Consider the following 17,194-nt stretch of genomic DNA (forward strand, 5'->3'; position numbering starts at 1 on the left):
TGATAGGACTCTAGTCAGAGAAGCCCCGCCCCCTAATCAGGGCTCAGCTTCTCTCCCAGCACACTGCCCCTACCAACCTCCACACATACAAATACAACTACAAATACAAGTATCTACAAATACCTTCTCCTCCAGCAGAAGTCCCACTCAAACACCCCTATTTACAGCTCTGTTTGCTGGCTCCAATGCCTCTGCAGCTGTCTGGCATTGGCCACTGTCAGAAGACAAGATACTGGCTAGATGGACCATTGGTCTGACCCAGTGTGGCTGCTATTATGTTCTTTTGGATTTTCTAAACAGCTGACTGTGAAGTTAAGTGCCAAAATCCGCGTGAAACTAAATGGTATGTGGGATCCTTTGAAAATGCCATCCGACATGTCCAGCATCTGTATGTCTCTACCTGCTCACCACTGTAAGTGCTGTTATCTGTTAAGTAATAAGGACAAGTGTCAGGATGTAATACTGTGAACATATTCAGGCTGACCAAACTAGTTGAATTTTAAAAAGAGAGAAGGGAAGGAAACTGGTTTTATTTATTTATTTATGTATATAATTTAGATATTTTAGGGCCTTTCCATGTTTCTGCACCTGTATATATAGTAATCATTCTTGAGACAAAAATAGTTGTCATAAAAAAATGCTTCACAGTGTATCCCATAATAACAACTAGGAACCCTCTCATAGGCTATGATGCACCGTAAAAAGAAGCACCCCAAGTTTCTTATTCACTCTTCGCCAAAAATCTCTGAAAAAACGGATGAGCCTGAAGATCAGTTAGTCTTGGCTTTGTTCAAAAAAGCGAGTTCCCAGGGTATTAAATGGGTGAAACTATATAACCAAACACATTTTTTCTTCCACATAAAATACGTAAATTTTAGTACTTTCACTGTACCCAATGGAGTGCAGTGAATGGCTTTAAGGGAGCTGCCATGTTCTAAGCAGTCAATTAGTGAGCTAAATACTTTCTTAATAGACTTTCATAGCATTTTAATCCTTAATAGAGTGCTCTAAGATGACACTATTTTGCCACAGCTTGGCCTATGGTTACAGCACAATTGGCTACATTTAAGTTCCACAACTAGATTTGTTGTTCTTTCCATGTACTTTTTTTCTATTAACAATGCTAAGACCTAGACTGTTTTACCATAAGTTCTGGGTAGGGGAAGGCATGTATCCGTGCCACCACAGGAAGAGCAAAGAGGAGTTTGTTCCTCAAGTAGGTTTCTTCTTTCCTTGTGCCGCTCTTTTCATATGATTGGGCATGGGTTGGATTGTGCATTAGCAATAAGGTAGCAAAGATAGCTTCCTCTGCACACCATCACTGTTCTGCAGTTAGTGAGGACTATGGATGAGGTTATGGCCACTTTGCTCCCAAAGGAAGAAGCAGAAGAGAACAATCCTTGTGTTCCCCAGAATGCCATGATTGCTATTGTGTGCTGCACATAAGGAACAGCATGAAAGGAGGAAGAGAAATGGCACACAATGGGGCTCTCTCTGTGTGTGAATTGAATTCTAAGAATACTGTATATAAATTAAAGAAGTAAAATGACTCAAAAGTCCTGTCCAGTGAGAGAAAGTTCAATGTTTTATACAATGTAGGAACACAGCAAGGACATTCATATTTTACTCTCCCTGATTGAGGTTAGAAAGGTTTGCCCCTCTAATATATTTCTGACGTCCTTTGTGTTGCCTAGATGTCTGCTTATTCATGATAGAGTAACTAAACTAGTATTTTAAGCATTTCTTTTTCCTTTTGGGGCCTTGATTCTTTCCCCACTGATGTCAAAAGCAAACTACTCCAGCAGTATTTGCATCTGTGCTTAAAGTTAAGGACAAGGCTAAGAGCTTTCCTGAATGACGAATTTTTTTCTCTGAAAATGGTTGTGTTACAATCTTGGCTGAGCTCCCCCAATGAATGTTTACCAGATTGCTGGTACTGGACCAAACCTTTGAATTCCATAGGCCTTTAGGCTTGTTGGGACTGGGCAGAGTGTAGGCTCTGGCTCTGAGCCTCTAAGTACACCCTCCGGGTCTAGGTCCTCTATCCAGCACTTACCCCAGAAATCAGGGATGTTGCAGTCCAACTGCCTAGGCCCCGAAACTAGTGCTGACTTGTCCAAGCATCCACAGTAACTATTGCCTGCTCCCCCAGAGTTCCAGCAAAGTTGTGACCCCTCTGGATTATGTTTCACCCAAAGGGCTCTTCGGGACAGTTAAAACAAGTAACCCACTGGCTCTACAAAGGAGTTTTTAAACCAATCATATTTTACTCCTAGTGAAACACATGAGATTTACAGATCTATGGAAATTAACAACACCTGCAGGCAAATCCCTGGCTATGTTTCCTCACCCCACCTAAGAATCCTTTGGAATTTAACCACAATTTTTCCAGAGATTACTCTATTTTTCCCCTCCTACATGGCCTTTTTTCTGATTAGAAGATAAGAATGGCCAGACCTATGGGTAAGACCAAAGGTCCATCTAGCCCAGTATCCTGTTTTCTGACAGTGGCCAATGCCAGGTGCCCCAGAAGGAAGAACAGAACAGGTAATCATCAAGTGATCCATCCCCTGTCAGTCATTCCCAGCTTCTCACAAACAGAGGCAGGGGACACCATTCCTGACCATCCTGGCTAATAGCCATTGAAGGACCTACCCTCAATAAATTTATCTAGTTGTTTTTTTAATCCTGTTATGGTCTTGGCCTTCACAACTTCCTCTGGCAAGGAGTTCCACAGGTTAACTGTGCCTTGTGTGAAAATATACTTCTTTTTGTTTGTTTTGCCTATTAAGTTCATTTGTTGACCCCCTAGTTCTTGTGTTACAAGGAGTAAATAATACTTCCTTATTTACTTTCTCCACACCAATCATGATTTTATAGACCTCTATCATATCCCCCTTTAGTTGTCTCTTTTCTAAGATGAACAGTCCCAGTCTTATTAATCTCTCCTCATATGGCAGCCATTCGATACCCCTCATCATTTTTGTTACCCTTTTCTGAACCTTTTCCAATTCCAATATATCTTTTTTGAGATGGGGTGAGCATATATGCATGCAGTATTCAAGATGTGGGCATTCTATGAATTTATATAGAGGTAATATGATTTTTTCTGTCTTATTATCTATCCCTTTCTTAATGACTCCCAACATTGTTAGCTTTTTTGACTACCATTGCACATTGAGTGAATGTTTTCAGAGAATTATCCACAATGACTCCATCGCTACAAGATCTCTTCTGGTCTTCTCCCCACCTTGTTGCACAGTAGCCTCTGAAAGTTTCATTCCTCTTTGTCAGATAGTCCTTAGTCAGGCAATTTGTTACTTAGCTACAGTCCACGTGGGACAATTGTTTTCTCTGAGCTGCAGCCAGCTCAATGTTCTAAGATGCTTCCATTTGAATGGAAGACCATTTGACTCTTGATTGTTCTCCATTGCTAACCCTCTGCTATTGAGCACACCAGGTCTCTGCTAACCCCTCCTGGATTCTCAGCTCAATAAGGAGGTTGAAAGGCAACATTGAAGGTTCCATGCTTCTTGCAATCAAAATGGCATACACGAATAAAATGGGATTTATAATTTGATATTAACATGTGCTAATCTGTCACAGGGCTTACGGCAGCAGTCTGACTTAGACATGCAAGTGCTATGGCCAGAGAGGAAAGAGCTCTCTCCTCTATTAGAGAAAAAGTAAAAGTTTTGCCACAGAGAGCTTCATTTGTATAGGCTACTTGTCCACAATTTCTTTAATGACAATTAGGAAGTCACTGTAACTGTACATTGAATTTGGATTATGGCATGTAGTGAGCTTGGAAAGACATTTTGAGAGATGAAGAATTCTTTCTTTGTGGTAAAGAACATATTTCCAGGCATCCAGGACTCTGTTCAAGGGATCTAACTGTTTGTGGTTCCTCAGTGAGAGAAAAAGGAAACTGAGAACTTCACAGCAAAAGAGGACACAGAGGGCAGCAGCAGAGCTGAGGATACTTCTGTGAGGTCCCACCTATCCAGCACCTTAATGAAGCTGAATAATAGCTGAGTTTGGTGTCACTTCCAGGTAGGACCAGGCTAGCTGATCCTATGGAGCTGGAGAATGGAGACAAGCCTGCAAAGAGTCACTTGGACTACTAATCTGAACTCTGTGTGGTATAACAGATGAGTGAAGTGGTACAGTCAGGGAACTGCTGCCCATGGTGTGTGGGAAGGGACTTAGACAGATGACTGCTGAAGTAACTGCATAGATAGACTCTATTGCTTTGTTTTACCAGTTTCTGACTGTGTTCCCTTTCCTTTAAGGGAAGATTTCCTTGCTGTACACGTTTGTGACTGGAGAAGTTCTGCTTGATAAGGGTATGCAGGGAAGGTGTGGGTCTAGGTGGGGGCACAAGCTGGTTTAGTTATTTGTAAAGACAGATCCTAGATCTATTGAATTTGTCCCTTTTTCCTGCTGTTCAGCACCTTGCAGAAGGATTACTAACAAAAATGTCAATGCTGGAGACTGGAGACACAAGTAAACTTTTTTTCTGCCTCCTGGCCCCAAAGGAACAACCAAGCAGACTGCAGAGAGTAAATAAGCTATACAGTGTGTTATACTAGTTCATTCAATTTCATTTGCACTATTATGTAAATTGCCTAATGTACTATTTGTATCATTTGTTTTCTGAGTTACTGGTAACTGTTATTTACAGGAACTGCATTGCCTAAAGGATGATTTATGGAGAAAGAAACTTAGCAAAGAAAGGAATGTATGAGTTCTAAGTTCTTATATAGATGAACTTTAGAATATGATTTCATATTTCTCACAAGCAAATAAGGATTACCCTAATCCTTATGCGATATATATATCTATTTGATAAAGTATATATGGTAACATAATGAAATGGATACTAATAACAGTAATGGAATATTTCATCTGAATTAAGATACCCTTGAACAATAATAAGTGGTGAAGTGATTCCTCCCTGCCCCCCATCTGATGTAAATGCTGGCAATTTGCTTGCTATTGTTGTGTCTAGTTGGTCACATTTTCCAGAGGACAGTAAACAAGTGAGCTGTGGCTCCACTGACCTTGCTGCTTATAGGCGATGCACCACTAAGAAAATTACCATTGATGGCAATAAAAATGAGGTGTATGACCTTATGCTGTCTTTTGAACAAATAGAAAGGACTACATGTAGAAGACTTCTGATACTTTTTTTCCCCCCAAACTGAAGACTAATCTAAAAAAGAATTCATACAATAGATTCTAAAGGCTGTTTTCTATTCAAAATGACTATTATTAGAGATATATTCAGACATTCCATTACCTGATCAGCTGGCTACTTGTAAAGAACAATTATTCACTGAATTTCTCCTCTTTATGTTCTCTATATTTTTCTGTACATCTCTTTTTGCTTGCAATTATTTAAAAAAATATTTAATAGGAACACATCACCCAGTGGATTATTCGTGAACAATGTTGAATATATGTATACAGTATTCTTTATTTGTTGTTAGGTGGTGTGATTGGTCAGTGTAGACTGGCAAATACTTAAGCACATGCTTAACTTTATGAACTATGGATAGTCCCATTGAAGTCAATGAAGCTACTTTCTGTGGGTAAAGTGAGTACATGACTGGAGTACTGTCATGGATGGATATAAACAGTCCAGGAAGGACAGGCAGGGCAGAAAAGGTGGAGGAGTTGCATTGTATGTAAGAAAGCAGAGCTCCAGAATGAAACTGCAGAAAAACCTGAGTCTCTGGATTAAGTTTAGAAGTATAAGCAACAAGGGTAATATTGTGGTGGGAATCTGCTATAGACCACCAGACCAAGGGGATGAGATGGAATACTCTTTCTTCAGGCAACTAACAGAAGCTATTAGATCAAAGGCCCAGGTTCTCATGGGGGACTTCAGTCGCTCCAATATCTGCTGGGAGACCAATACAGCAGTGCACAGACAATCCAGGAAGTTTTTGGAAAGTGTAGGAGACCATTTCCTGGTGCAAGTGCTGGAAGAACCAACTAGGGGCAGAGCTCTTCTTGACCTGCTGCTCACAAACAGGGAATTAGTAGGGGAAGCAAAAGTGGATGGGAGCCTGGGAGGCAGTGACCATAAGATGGTAGAGTTCAGGATCTTGATACAAGAAAGAAAGGAGAGCAGCAGAATACGGATCCTGGACTTCAGAAAAGCAAACTTTGACTCCCACAGGGACCTGATGGGTGGGATCCCCTGGGAGAATAACATGAAGAGGAAAGGAGTCCAGGAGAGCTGGCTGTATTTTAAAAAATCCTTGTTGAGGTTGAAGGAACAAACCATCTTGATGTGTAGAAAGGATAGTAAATATTGCAGGTGACCAGCTTGGCTTAAAAGTGAAATCCTTGCTGATCTTAAACACAAAAAAAGAAGCTTACAAGAAGTAGAAGATTGGACAAATGACCAGGGAGGAGTATAAAAATATTGCTCAGGCATGCAGGAGTGGAATCAGGAAGGCCAAATCACACTTGGAGTTGCAGCTAGCAAGAGATGTTAAGAGTAACAAGAAGGATTTCTACAGGTATGTTAGCAAAAAGAAGATGATCAGGGAAAATTACTAAATGGAGGAGACAAACCAGTGACAGAGCATGTGAAAAAAGCTAATGTGCTCAATGCTTTTTTTGCCTCTGTCTTCACAAACAAAGTCAGCTCCCAGACTATTGCACCAGGCAGCATAGTATCGGGAGGAGGTGACCAACCTTCTTTGGAGAAAGAAGTGGCTCAGGACTATTTAGAAAAGTTGGATGAGAAGGCCGGATGTGCTGCATCCGAGGGTGCTAAAGGAGTTGGCGGATGTGATTGCAGAGCCATTGGCCATTATCTTTGAAAATTCATGGCATTGAGGGAGGTCCCGGATGACTGAAAAAAGGCTAATGTACTGCCCATCTTTAAAAAAGGGAAGGAGACGAATTCGGGGAACTACAGGCCAGTCAGCCTCACCTCAGTCCCTGGAGAAATCATGGAGCAGGTCCTCAAGGAATCAATTTTGAAGCACTTAGAGGAGAGGAAAGTAATCAGGAACAATCAGCATGGATTCACCAAGGGCAAGTCATGCCTGACTAATTTAATTGCCTTCTCTGATGAGATAATCGGCTCTGTGGATGAGGGGAAAGCAGTGGACTTGTTATTCCTTGACTTTAGCAAAGCTTTTGATACAGTCTCTCACAATATTGTAGCTGGCAAGTTAAAGAAGTATGGATTGGATGAATGGACTATAAGGTGGATAGAAAACTGGCTAGATCATTGGGCTCAATGGGTAGTGATCAATGGCTCCCTGTCTAGTTGGCAGCTGGTATCAAGCGGAGTGCCCCAAAGGTCGGTCCTGGGGTCGGTTTTGTTCAATATCTTCATTAATGATCTGGAGGATGGCGTGGACTGCACTCTCAGCAAGTTTGCAGAGGACACTAAACTGGGAGGAGTGGTAGATATGCTGGAGGGTAGGGATAGGATAGGGACCTAGACAAATTAGAGGATTGGGCCAAAAGAAACCTGATGAGGTTCAACAGGGACAAGTGCAGAGTCCTGCACTAAGGAAGGATGAATCCCATGCATTGCTACAGACTAAGGACCAAGTGGCTAGGTAGCAGTTCTGCAGAAAATGACCTAGGGATTACAGTGGATGAGAAGCTGGATAAGAGTCAACAGTGTGCCCTTGTTGCCAAGACTAATGGCATTTTGGGCTGTATAAGTCGGAGCATTGCCAGCAGATAGAGGGACGTGATCATTCCCCTCTATTCAGTATTGGTGAGGCTTTATCTGGAGTACTGTGTCCAGTTTTGGTCCCCACACTACAAGAAGGATGTGGAAAAACTTGGAAAGAGTCTAATGGAAGGCAACAAAAATGATTAGGGGGCTGGAGTACATGTCTTATGAGGAGAAGCTGAAGGAACTGGGATTATTTAGTCTGCAGAAGACAAGAATGGGAGTGGTGGGGTTGGTAGCTGCTTTTAACTACCTGAAAGGGGGTTCCAAAGAGGATGGATCTAGAGTGTTCTCAGTGGTACCTGATGACAGAACAAGGAGTAATGGTCTCAAGTTGCAGTGGGAGAGGTTTAGGTTGGATATTAGGAAAAACTTTTTCACTAGGAGGGTGGTGAAGCACTGGAATGGGTTACCTGGGGAGGTGGTGGAATCTCCTTTCTAAGAGGTTTTTAAGGCCTGTCTTGACAAAGCCCTGGCTGGGATGATTTAGTTGGGGATTGGTCCTGCTTTGAGCAAGGGGTTGGACTAGATGACCTCCTGACATCCCTTCCAACCCTGATAGTCTGTGATTCTATGCTCTGTTTGCTTGCAAGCTCAGGGTCACAGTGTTTTCTGTTTCCCAGTTTGGTGAGGGCTGCTTGTGTCAGACCTTGTCTTGATCTACCAGTGCCAATAAATTAGGAGTGATGTAATGTCATAGCTGCGATCAGGTTTAAAATATTTTTCCTTGTCACATTCACACAGAATAATTGCATGGCTCATGTGTAGAGCTGGGCAAAAATTTTTACATGAAACATTTTTTTTCTTTGAAAAATGCAAGTATAATGGCATCAAAACAGTCTGCGGAATCGTGTCAATTTCATCAAATTGTATGGGGAGAAACTAAAAAAAAAAAAACCTGAAAAAACTAAAATAAAAATCTGAAAAAACGTTTTGTTTTGACATTTTTTAGATTAAACATTGAATTGTTTTAGTTCAGACCAACTCTGGTTCAAATACATTTAAAATACTCTAAATCAAAATGAAACGTTTTGGGTGGAACAAAGTATTCATCTGACTTTAAACTATTTTTTTTTAATTTTTGAAAAATTTCATTTTCAGTTAAACTCAAAACATTTTTTTTCAAAATTGCCAGTGTATCGAAAAATCCATTATTCACTTAGCTCTGCACGTGTGTTCAGATTTCTAGTCCCAGTGGATGTAGACCGATCCCTATCTACCTTGTTTAATTACCTCTGCCAGGACAAAGGCACAGGGTTTGGGGAATACAACTGCTCTCCAAATCATGCTGTTAAACATTGTATAGCAATATTTCATATTTACCAAGTTCATTACTTTAATTCCATTTTTCTATTACTTATCACTGTTCACAGACATGCCACCAATAAATTACTGAGCATGGTATGGGTACATCAAGAGAGTCATATTTGGAAAGGGTGTGGGCTGCTCTGTGTGTGTTCATTGCCATGGCCAATTTAAATTGAATTTTTTCCCCACACAAATAGCTGATTGGATGAACAATGCAAGTTTGATCAACCTGAAACTATCTGTGAATTTGACACATTTGTTGAATACTTTCATCCAAAAAAAAAAAAAAAAAAAAGAGAGAGAGAGAGAGTTCAGGCTAGCTTCACAAAATGGCCAGAGGGAGGAGGTGCTCATCTTGTAACTTTTAACCCCAAAGTTAGGGCATTGTCTTGGGTGTGTGAGATCTGCCTTCAAGTTCCTTCTTTGCCTGCTGTGGAGCAATCATTTAAACTTGGATTTCCAACACACCAAGAGAGGGTACTAGCCACTGGGCTATAGGGTATTCTATGACAAGTAGAATCCCTCAATCTCTCCTATTGAAGCTTTGCACTTTATATCAATAATTTAAATATTAATTGGAGTGGGTACATTCAGCTGAGTACCCCTAACCAGTGGGCTATAAGGTATTATTGTGTAGTGTCTCTTAATCTTTTCTGTTAAAGCTGTTCCACTTTGTATAAAATACTTGAATAGTCATTGGGCCAGAAAGAGAGAGTGAGTCTGGTGGCTAGGGCACTCACCTAACATGTTGGAGACCCAAATTCAAGTCTTGGCCCACATCAAGTAAAGGGGAAAATTGAACCTGAGTATCCCACAAGTTGGGAGAGTGCCCTAACCAGTGTGCTCTTCTCCAGACATTTTATGATTCTGGCCCCTTTAAAATGTTCTGTGGATGATTCAACTCAAAATTAACTTTTTCCATTCAACAATTTTGAATTTTTGGATTCAGTTCAACCTGAATCATCTCTCCCTCGCTCCTCCCTCCCAAAAAAACAAACAAACAACACAATTTGTATGGAACTGCTACCAAATTGAAAAATCAATTATTCACCCAGTGTGGCATTTTCCAGGGTATAATCTGGATTGCTGAATAGCTGTGTCCTTCCACTTCTCCAATCAAAGGTGCCTTTTACACTGTTTTGCTGTGAGAGCAACCATTCCTGGTGTTGCTATCACACAGCCTCTGGCATGTAAATTATTCCCAGCTGAGTTATATGAGTGCTTCTAGCCAGCCATTCCTGAATTATATTGCAGAATGACACCAGCAAATTCCCAGTCCCAGACTTATCTCCAGAAATGTGCATCTAATACTGTCCAGCTCTTTCCTTCTGGACTATATAAGCTCATAGAAAGTCTGTCATTTCATTAATTGAAAATGATATGCACAAACACTGTTATCGCAAATGGTGTTTCCAAACACTTCAGTCCAAACCCACTGGCTTAGGTAAAACAATAAAACAAGTTTATTAACTACAGAAAGATAGATTTTAAGTGATTACAAGTAATTAGGCATAAAAGTCAGGATTGGTTACAAAGAAATTAAAGGTAGAATACAAACTAATACTTAGTACCTTGCAGGTCCTTTCCTCTCCAGCCTATGCCTGAATGTCTGCTCTGTGATTTTACAACCTGAACCTCTTGAGTCCAAGTCACCTGACACTGGCTAGCCGCAGATGTTTAACTGTAGCATCGACATCCCCTCACTGGGCTAGGGTCTAGCTACCTAGGAGAATGTTCAATGACCCTCCATAGTACTTATGCTTTACTAGGACTCTGTTGATAGATAGACTTTTAATCTTAATGGTGCTGTTCAACCTCTGGTGCTAAGGATCTTCTATTCTGAAGCAGACATTCTTTGCAATCTGCATGTAGCTTCAACTATCACTCCCTTTGGTCTTAACAGGAATTTGGGTGTGTAAATCCCCATGGGCTAGAAACACAACCTCAGAACCAAATATTTCCACTCTTTGGGAGGATTCAAAATCTGGATTGAATTATACTAGCCACAGGCCCAAGCAACAAAATTCAGATCCAGATTTTGAATCCTTCCAAAGAGTGGAAATATTTGGTTCTGAGGCTGTGTTTCCAGCCATTCTGATTATATAATGTGAGCATACAAAATAACAAGGCAAATCACATTTAACACATAACAAAGAAAGCCATAGTAAGGATTGTTATCACAGCAGGAAAACTGTATTATCAGTAAATCAATTATATACATTTCCATTATGTTCATTATCCTCCAAGAAGTGCCTGCTATCTGTTCCACTCTAAATAAAAGCCCAGTGAGGCCAGGGCAATTTCTTTCTTGTAGAATTTAAATGTCAGGAAATTTACTATGATAAAATTGTATTATCATGTATCTTTAGATGTTTTATGTACATACATTGATACATTTTGATTCTTCCATTTTTAAAACCCCTAGAAATAGGAAAATAATAATTAACAAAGAGTGGTTAATTAATATCAGAAGTGAAAGGCTAGGCCAGATGGTTGGTTGATGTGCAAAAACTATGTGTTTTGAATGAGTCTGAAGCTTGGCTGTAAAATCAATATAAAAGGATATACTGGGGAAAAAAAGGTGTTTTGATTTCTTTTAGAAAGGAAGGAGGAGTACAAGATAAGTGAATGTTTGCTTGTTGGAAAAAACAATGCAGTTAAGTCAAAGAGGCTAACATTTCATAGTACGCCCATTGAAACTTCATAATTAATGTGTTGTGCTGCAGATGAGGGTTGAAATCACCTTTTCAAATATTTTGGCTCTGCTGTGTATATTACACCATAGCCTATTGGCTATCAATATCAACTAATCCTATTGGATATTTGGACTTGGGGTCAAAGTAGCTATCCGCTATAACCAGTGTGAATATGAAGTAACTCCACTGAACTTCTATTACTGGCATAACTGGGAATAGAGTTGGGCCATTTGCTTCTAGGAATTCATGTACTTTGGCTTAAACAGGTCTTCATCTCTAGGTTATGGATTTCAATCCTCAGCTGCAGCATGACAACTTTTTAAAGTAGTAAAGTAAAATAATAAAGTGTATGATTTCAGTCTACTTCATGTACATTGCTCTGTGGTCTGAATTTCATTATCTTGCCACCTAACTCACATAGGAAGCAGCACCTACTTTCTAAAGCTAATTTCTATTGTTAATACGGAAGATGACAGTTTATCATACCAAGATGAGTTAGGAAAATGCACACATAAAAATTAAAATTAGATTAATTCAGAAACCCACAAAATAAGGGTATCACAGCCCTGTCCTCTCAGCTTTGCCCAGCACCTATGGCCTCCACAGCAGGAAGGCCCGACAACAGAAGGCTTGGATAACCATGGCGTTCACTGTGCAGAGCTAATTTACCCAGGAATTGTTTAAATACTATGGAAAGCCCTAAAAGAGACAGACGAGCCATTTGGAATACAGAGCCGTTATTCTGAAAATGACAACAACAAAAAAGTAAAATGTCTTTTGGATTGAATGTCTTTTGTCACAGGACAGCTATTAGGTTTTTGATTGTTTTTATAGCTTTGTTAAGGATTATGCAGTTTTATTCTTGAGAAAATTAATCCCATGAGGAACCGAGATCCCTGATTTGAAGATAGATTTCTGTTTTGTTTCCTAGCAGCAGTAATACATTCAGTGGGCTCTCATATCATCAGTATTGTGTCAATCTGCATAGAAAAGCTCAGTTGCTGATGATATGGTGAAATTGCTGGTTTTGTGTTTCATGACATCTCTTAACTGTTCAACAAAATGGTGTGCAGAATGCTTTATGGACTGTTTGGTTGGACTTCCTGCAATCATTGCAATGAATGGTACCTTTGGAGATGCATGTAAAATCATACTAAAATAGACAGCTAGTGCAATGAATCTGGCAATGCTATATTTACCTGTCTGTTTCATGAGCATCATTAATACTTGTATTGAACTTTTTATCTTAGGCTGCATTAGATTAACTGTCAAATCATTCCTTCAATTCATAACATTTAACAATATACAATTAAGATAGTATTTACACAGCTCTTTATATCTTCTGAATGCTGTACATCATTGAACTAATATATCAGAGCCCTCACACTGCACAGCCTCCCTTGCTTAGAGATAGAAACATAAGAACGGCCATTCTGGGTCAGACCAAAGGTCCATCTAGTCCAGTATCCTGTCTTCCAACAGTAGCCAATGCCAGATGCCCCAGAGGGAATGAACAGAACAGGTAATCATCAACTGACCCATTCCCTGTCACCCATTCCCAACTTCTGGCAAACAGATGCTAGGGACACCATCCCTGCCAATCCTGGCTAATAGCCGTTGATGGACCTATCTTCCATGAGCTTACCTAGTTCTTTTTTTAACCGTATTAGTCTTGGCCTTCACAACATCATGATGGAGATAGGTAGCACCATCTCTGAGAACATAAGTTCATTTTCTGTTTTTCCAACCTCCTTCAGACTACATCCTCATGCAACCTGACTAACAGGGAAAGGGCACTCCATTCTCAGATTTTATTTATTTATATGCATATGTGCATACACACAAACAACCTATGTACAGAGGTGGAGGGTTTGGAGAGTGTATGTGTGCATGCACATGCTCACGTACAGATAAATACACACACCCCATTGTTTTCACAATATATTCCTTTGCATTGAGGTAATAGTATAGAAAGCAGGCCTTTTTGGCTGCGGTGTTATTGTGGGTTTGTTAGGTGTTACTTGTAATGACTTGTGCAACTTAGTTACTATATTCAGTAAATTAATCTTTAAAACCACCCCCCCAACAACATCTTTTTTTTTCTTTTCTTAAAAAACAGAAGCAACAAAACCAGCATATATCCCTTTAGCTTTGGTCTGCAAAATCATTATTATCCCTGAAAGCACATCTGAATACTTGGAATTGTGAGTCGGTAAAGAAATCCTTGCTACATTTCACTAAAGGAGTTTGCCTGTATACCAACATTTATCTTTAAACATTGGTATTTCAGAATACTCCTTTACATCTGTACAAGGAAACATCTATATCTGTCAGAATATTCCAGAGGCTTTACATTATGATATAAATGTATGTTCTCATGCAGTGTCTACCTACAACTTGATTATAGATAGTGCTGGGTGAAACTGGTAAAAAAAATCAGTTCATTTTGCTTGTTTTCTTGTCCTCAGAATTTCATGAAACATATCTAGGACTCAGACACTAATACATATTGAGGTGTGAAAATTGACTTTGGTGCAAAACTTTTCCTTATGAACAAAAGTGTTTTGGGAGCATTCTCCTGTGCCAGAATAACCATGGAATCATGTTTTCTCCCCAAGACAATCCTTCTCTCCTTATTCTGCAATAGTTATTGTATAGTTATGTCTGAAGAAGGACCAGAGACAGCGGATGTGGTTTAATTAGGCTGCAAGTTGGCACCTAAATGTCAGTGAGTACCTGGCAGATAAAATTGTACAATGTAGGTAATTCCATAAGCATTTACATATCCCTGGGAGCCTGTTTACATCCCTCCCATTTACCCATCCTTCTCCCCAGCAAACCCAGTGTTGGGACATCACTGCTCCTCCCCCGCCCTAAATGAAGGCTGAGGCACAGGGTTTACCCCTTGCCATAGCAGTCATAGCAGCCTTGCTTCCCTCCCCCCTCCCCAACTGTCTAACAATGATGAAGCTATGTGTTAAGATTCTCTCATCCCACCATCCCCATTTTAATGAGTTGGGCTGTGGCCTGTTGATATAATCCCTGTTCTGATGATCAATCCCCTCTTTGCCAATGCGTGGTGACTACTGTTGCAATTGTTTCTCTTCATTGTGTTCATCTGCTTTTACTGAAAGGTTCAGACCTGAGTGAAGTTGTCCTTAGGGTGAGGCATATTGAATTTGATGCAGGCAAGAAATATCTGGACTGGAAAACTGATGGCACTGTAGTAAGCTCGTGTCCTATCGAAGTTGCCTGATTGTTTGTAAGACAAGAGCACACACTCATGGAACAAGTAATGTACAAGGCCACTTGTAGACTATAGTGAAATAATTACAGCTCTGTAACTATGTTGCTGCAGCACCATAGTGTAGATACATCCTGCAGTGATGGAAGGGGTTTTTCCATCAATGTACATAATCCACCTTCCTGAGTGGCAGTAGGTAGGTCAATGGAAGATTTATTCCTTCGACTTAGCCACTGCTACACCAGATGTGAGGCTGGCTTAGTTACAGTGCTTTTCACCCCTCTGAGTGCTGTAGCTGTGTCAACCTAACTTTCAAATGTCAACCAGGCCTAAATGCAATCTACAGTAAAAATAAGTGTGCAGGGAAGCAAAGACCAAGGGTACAGTGAAATGAACTTGCATCCCTATGAGATAGGTCTCACACTATTAAGGCTAGAAGCTTTCTTGTATTAATTATGGCTCAGACAGTGGCCTGAAGAAATAAATGGCTATTATTCACACTTGTATAACTTCACTTTTTGTTTTATGCTCTAACCTTCTTGTATATGGTGGGATTTTCAAAGGAGCCCAGGATAGAGTGCTAGATGTCCAAATTGTATTGAAATTCACTGGGCATCTAATTCCTTTTGGCACCTTTGAAAATCCCAGCCAGTATCTGTAAAATATCTGCTGTTAGTTATACAATACCAAGAGCTAGCTCCTTTTGGAAGGTATACTCTAAAGTACCATAAGCAAGAGAGAATGATGTCTTACATGAAAGGTTGGATCTAAAACCACTTCTGAGGTTCCCCACGGGGATCAGCAGATGGAGTGAGTCCTACCACTATGCCCAACAAACTTGGATTTATCCATTAAAGTAGATGGAATATACATATATTTTCACATTTCTATTGAATGTAATATATTGCGAGATTTTATGAGAAAGGTCTAAAAGCTGTGGTGTCTTTGATTTTGTTGAGATTCTTGGAGTAGTTATTTTTAATTGTAGTATAGCTCATATTAACATTCCTTTTCTATTACTGTTATTTTAAATTATATCTGTCATATTAGAACTACAGTAATAGTTCAGTAATACCACAAAGCTACAGTTTTACATTTGAGTTGAGCTGTACAAAATGGCTTACGGAAACTCCATTGCCAGTGTGATGTAAATAGAGGACTTGGGAAAGAGTCTTTTCCAAACATTTTGATATGTTTAGATTTTGGAATTGGTCTCTAAAAGGAAGATTTGATTTCACAAAGATGGGAGGCTTTCTGAAACTGTAGGAGTCATCTGAGCCATGGATTACACTAATTAATAGTTCCAGACCTTTCCAAACATATTCACATAAGTCATGACTTCCTAAGAACCAGATATTTTCATTGTCTTTCCTTTGGCTGTTATCTTTGTTTCAGATTTGCAAAGTGTAAGAAAATAAATGCTGGGTTTTTTTGTTTGTTTACTTTTTTGTTAACTTTTGCAATTTACCTTGGGCTTGAAAGGGTGTAAAGAAAGTGCACAGACCACATCTGCTCGGTAAAAAAGTAGAAAATGTTGTTTGGACAACAGTCTCTGAATATAAATTTTATCTCTGTGTTCTGGTGGCATGGATACAGGAAACAGTGATCGTGAAATTGTCCTGAGGTCCTTATAGTCTCTTAGTAACGTTACTTTGCCAGGATAAAATTATGATGATCATTAGTTTAGCTGAATTTCTTGTGTTACCACTTGTCATCACAATATGTTCCCCACATGCTTGAAGTGACAGGGCTTTACCTTTATATTTTGACACAGTGCCATTTGCTTCATTAATGTAAACTGAAATATTTTTGCCATTGTCTTGATATTAGTAATGTGACATCATGGGATTGCACTGAAATAGGTTTTTTTCCACATTTTGAAACTGTAAGATAGTCTCATGTTCTTGCATCAATTTGTCTTGCCATCATAATTTGGCATTATTAAGTTTTAATAAACTTACACTGACTGAAGTTACATAATTCATTCTTGACATGGCAATTTAGCCTTTATGAACTTAAATTGACAGGTTCAGGCATCAGGATTTCACTGTGACGGTGGAGTAAATCATGAATAAGTGTCCTGAACAATGTGAAAATATCAAAAATTGTAACTGCTATTTAGTAGCTGTGTCTCAAATTTAAATGCCTAGTGTATTTTGTTTTTAATAATATTTGCAAAATAATCCAGTAACAGATACAATGATTAAGAACTTGATCCTGCATGTACCCTAT

The sequence above is a fragment of the Gopherus flavomarginatus genome, chromosome 7, assembly GCF_025201925.1.
Source record: "Gopherus flavomarginatus isolate rGopFla2 chromosome 7, rGopFla2.mat.asm, whole genome shotgun sequence".
Lineage (NCBI taxonomy): Eukaryota > Metazoa > Chordata > Testudines > Testudinidae > Gopherus > Gopherus flavomarginatus.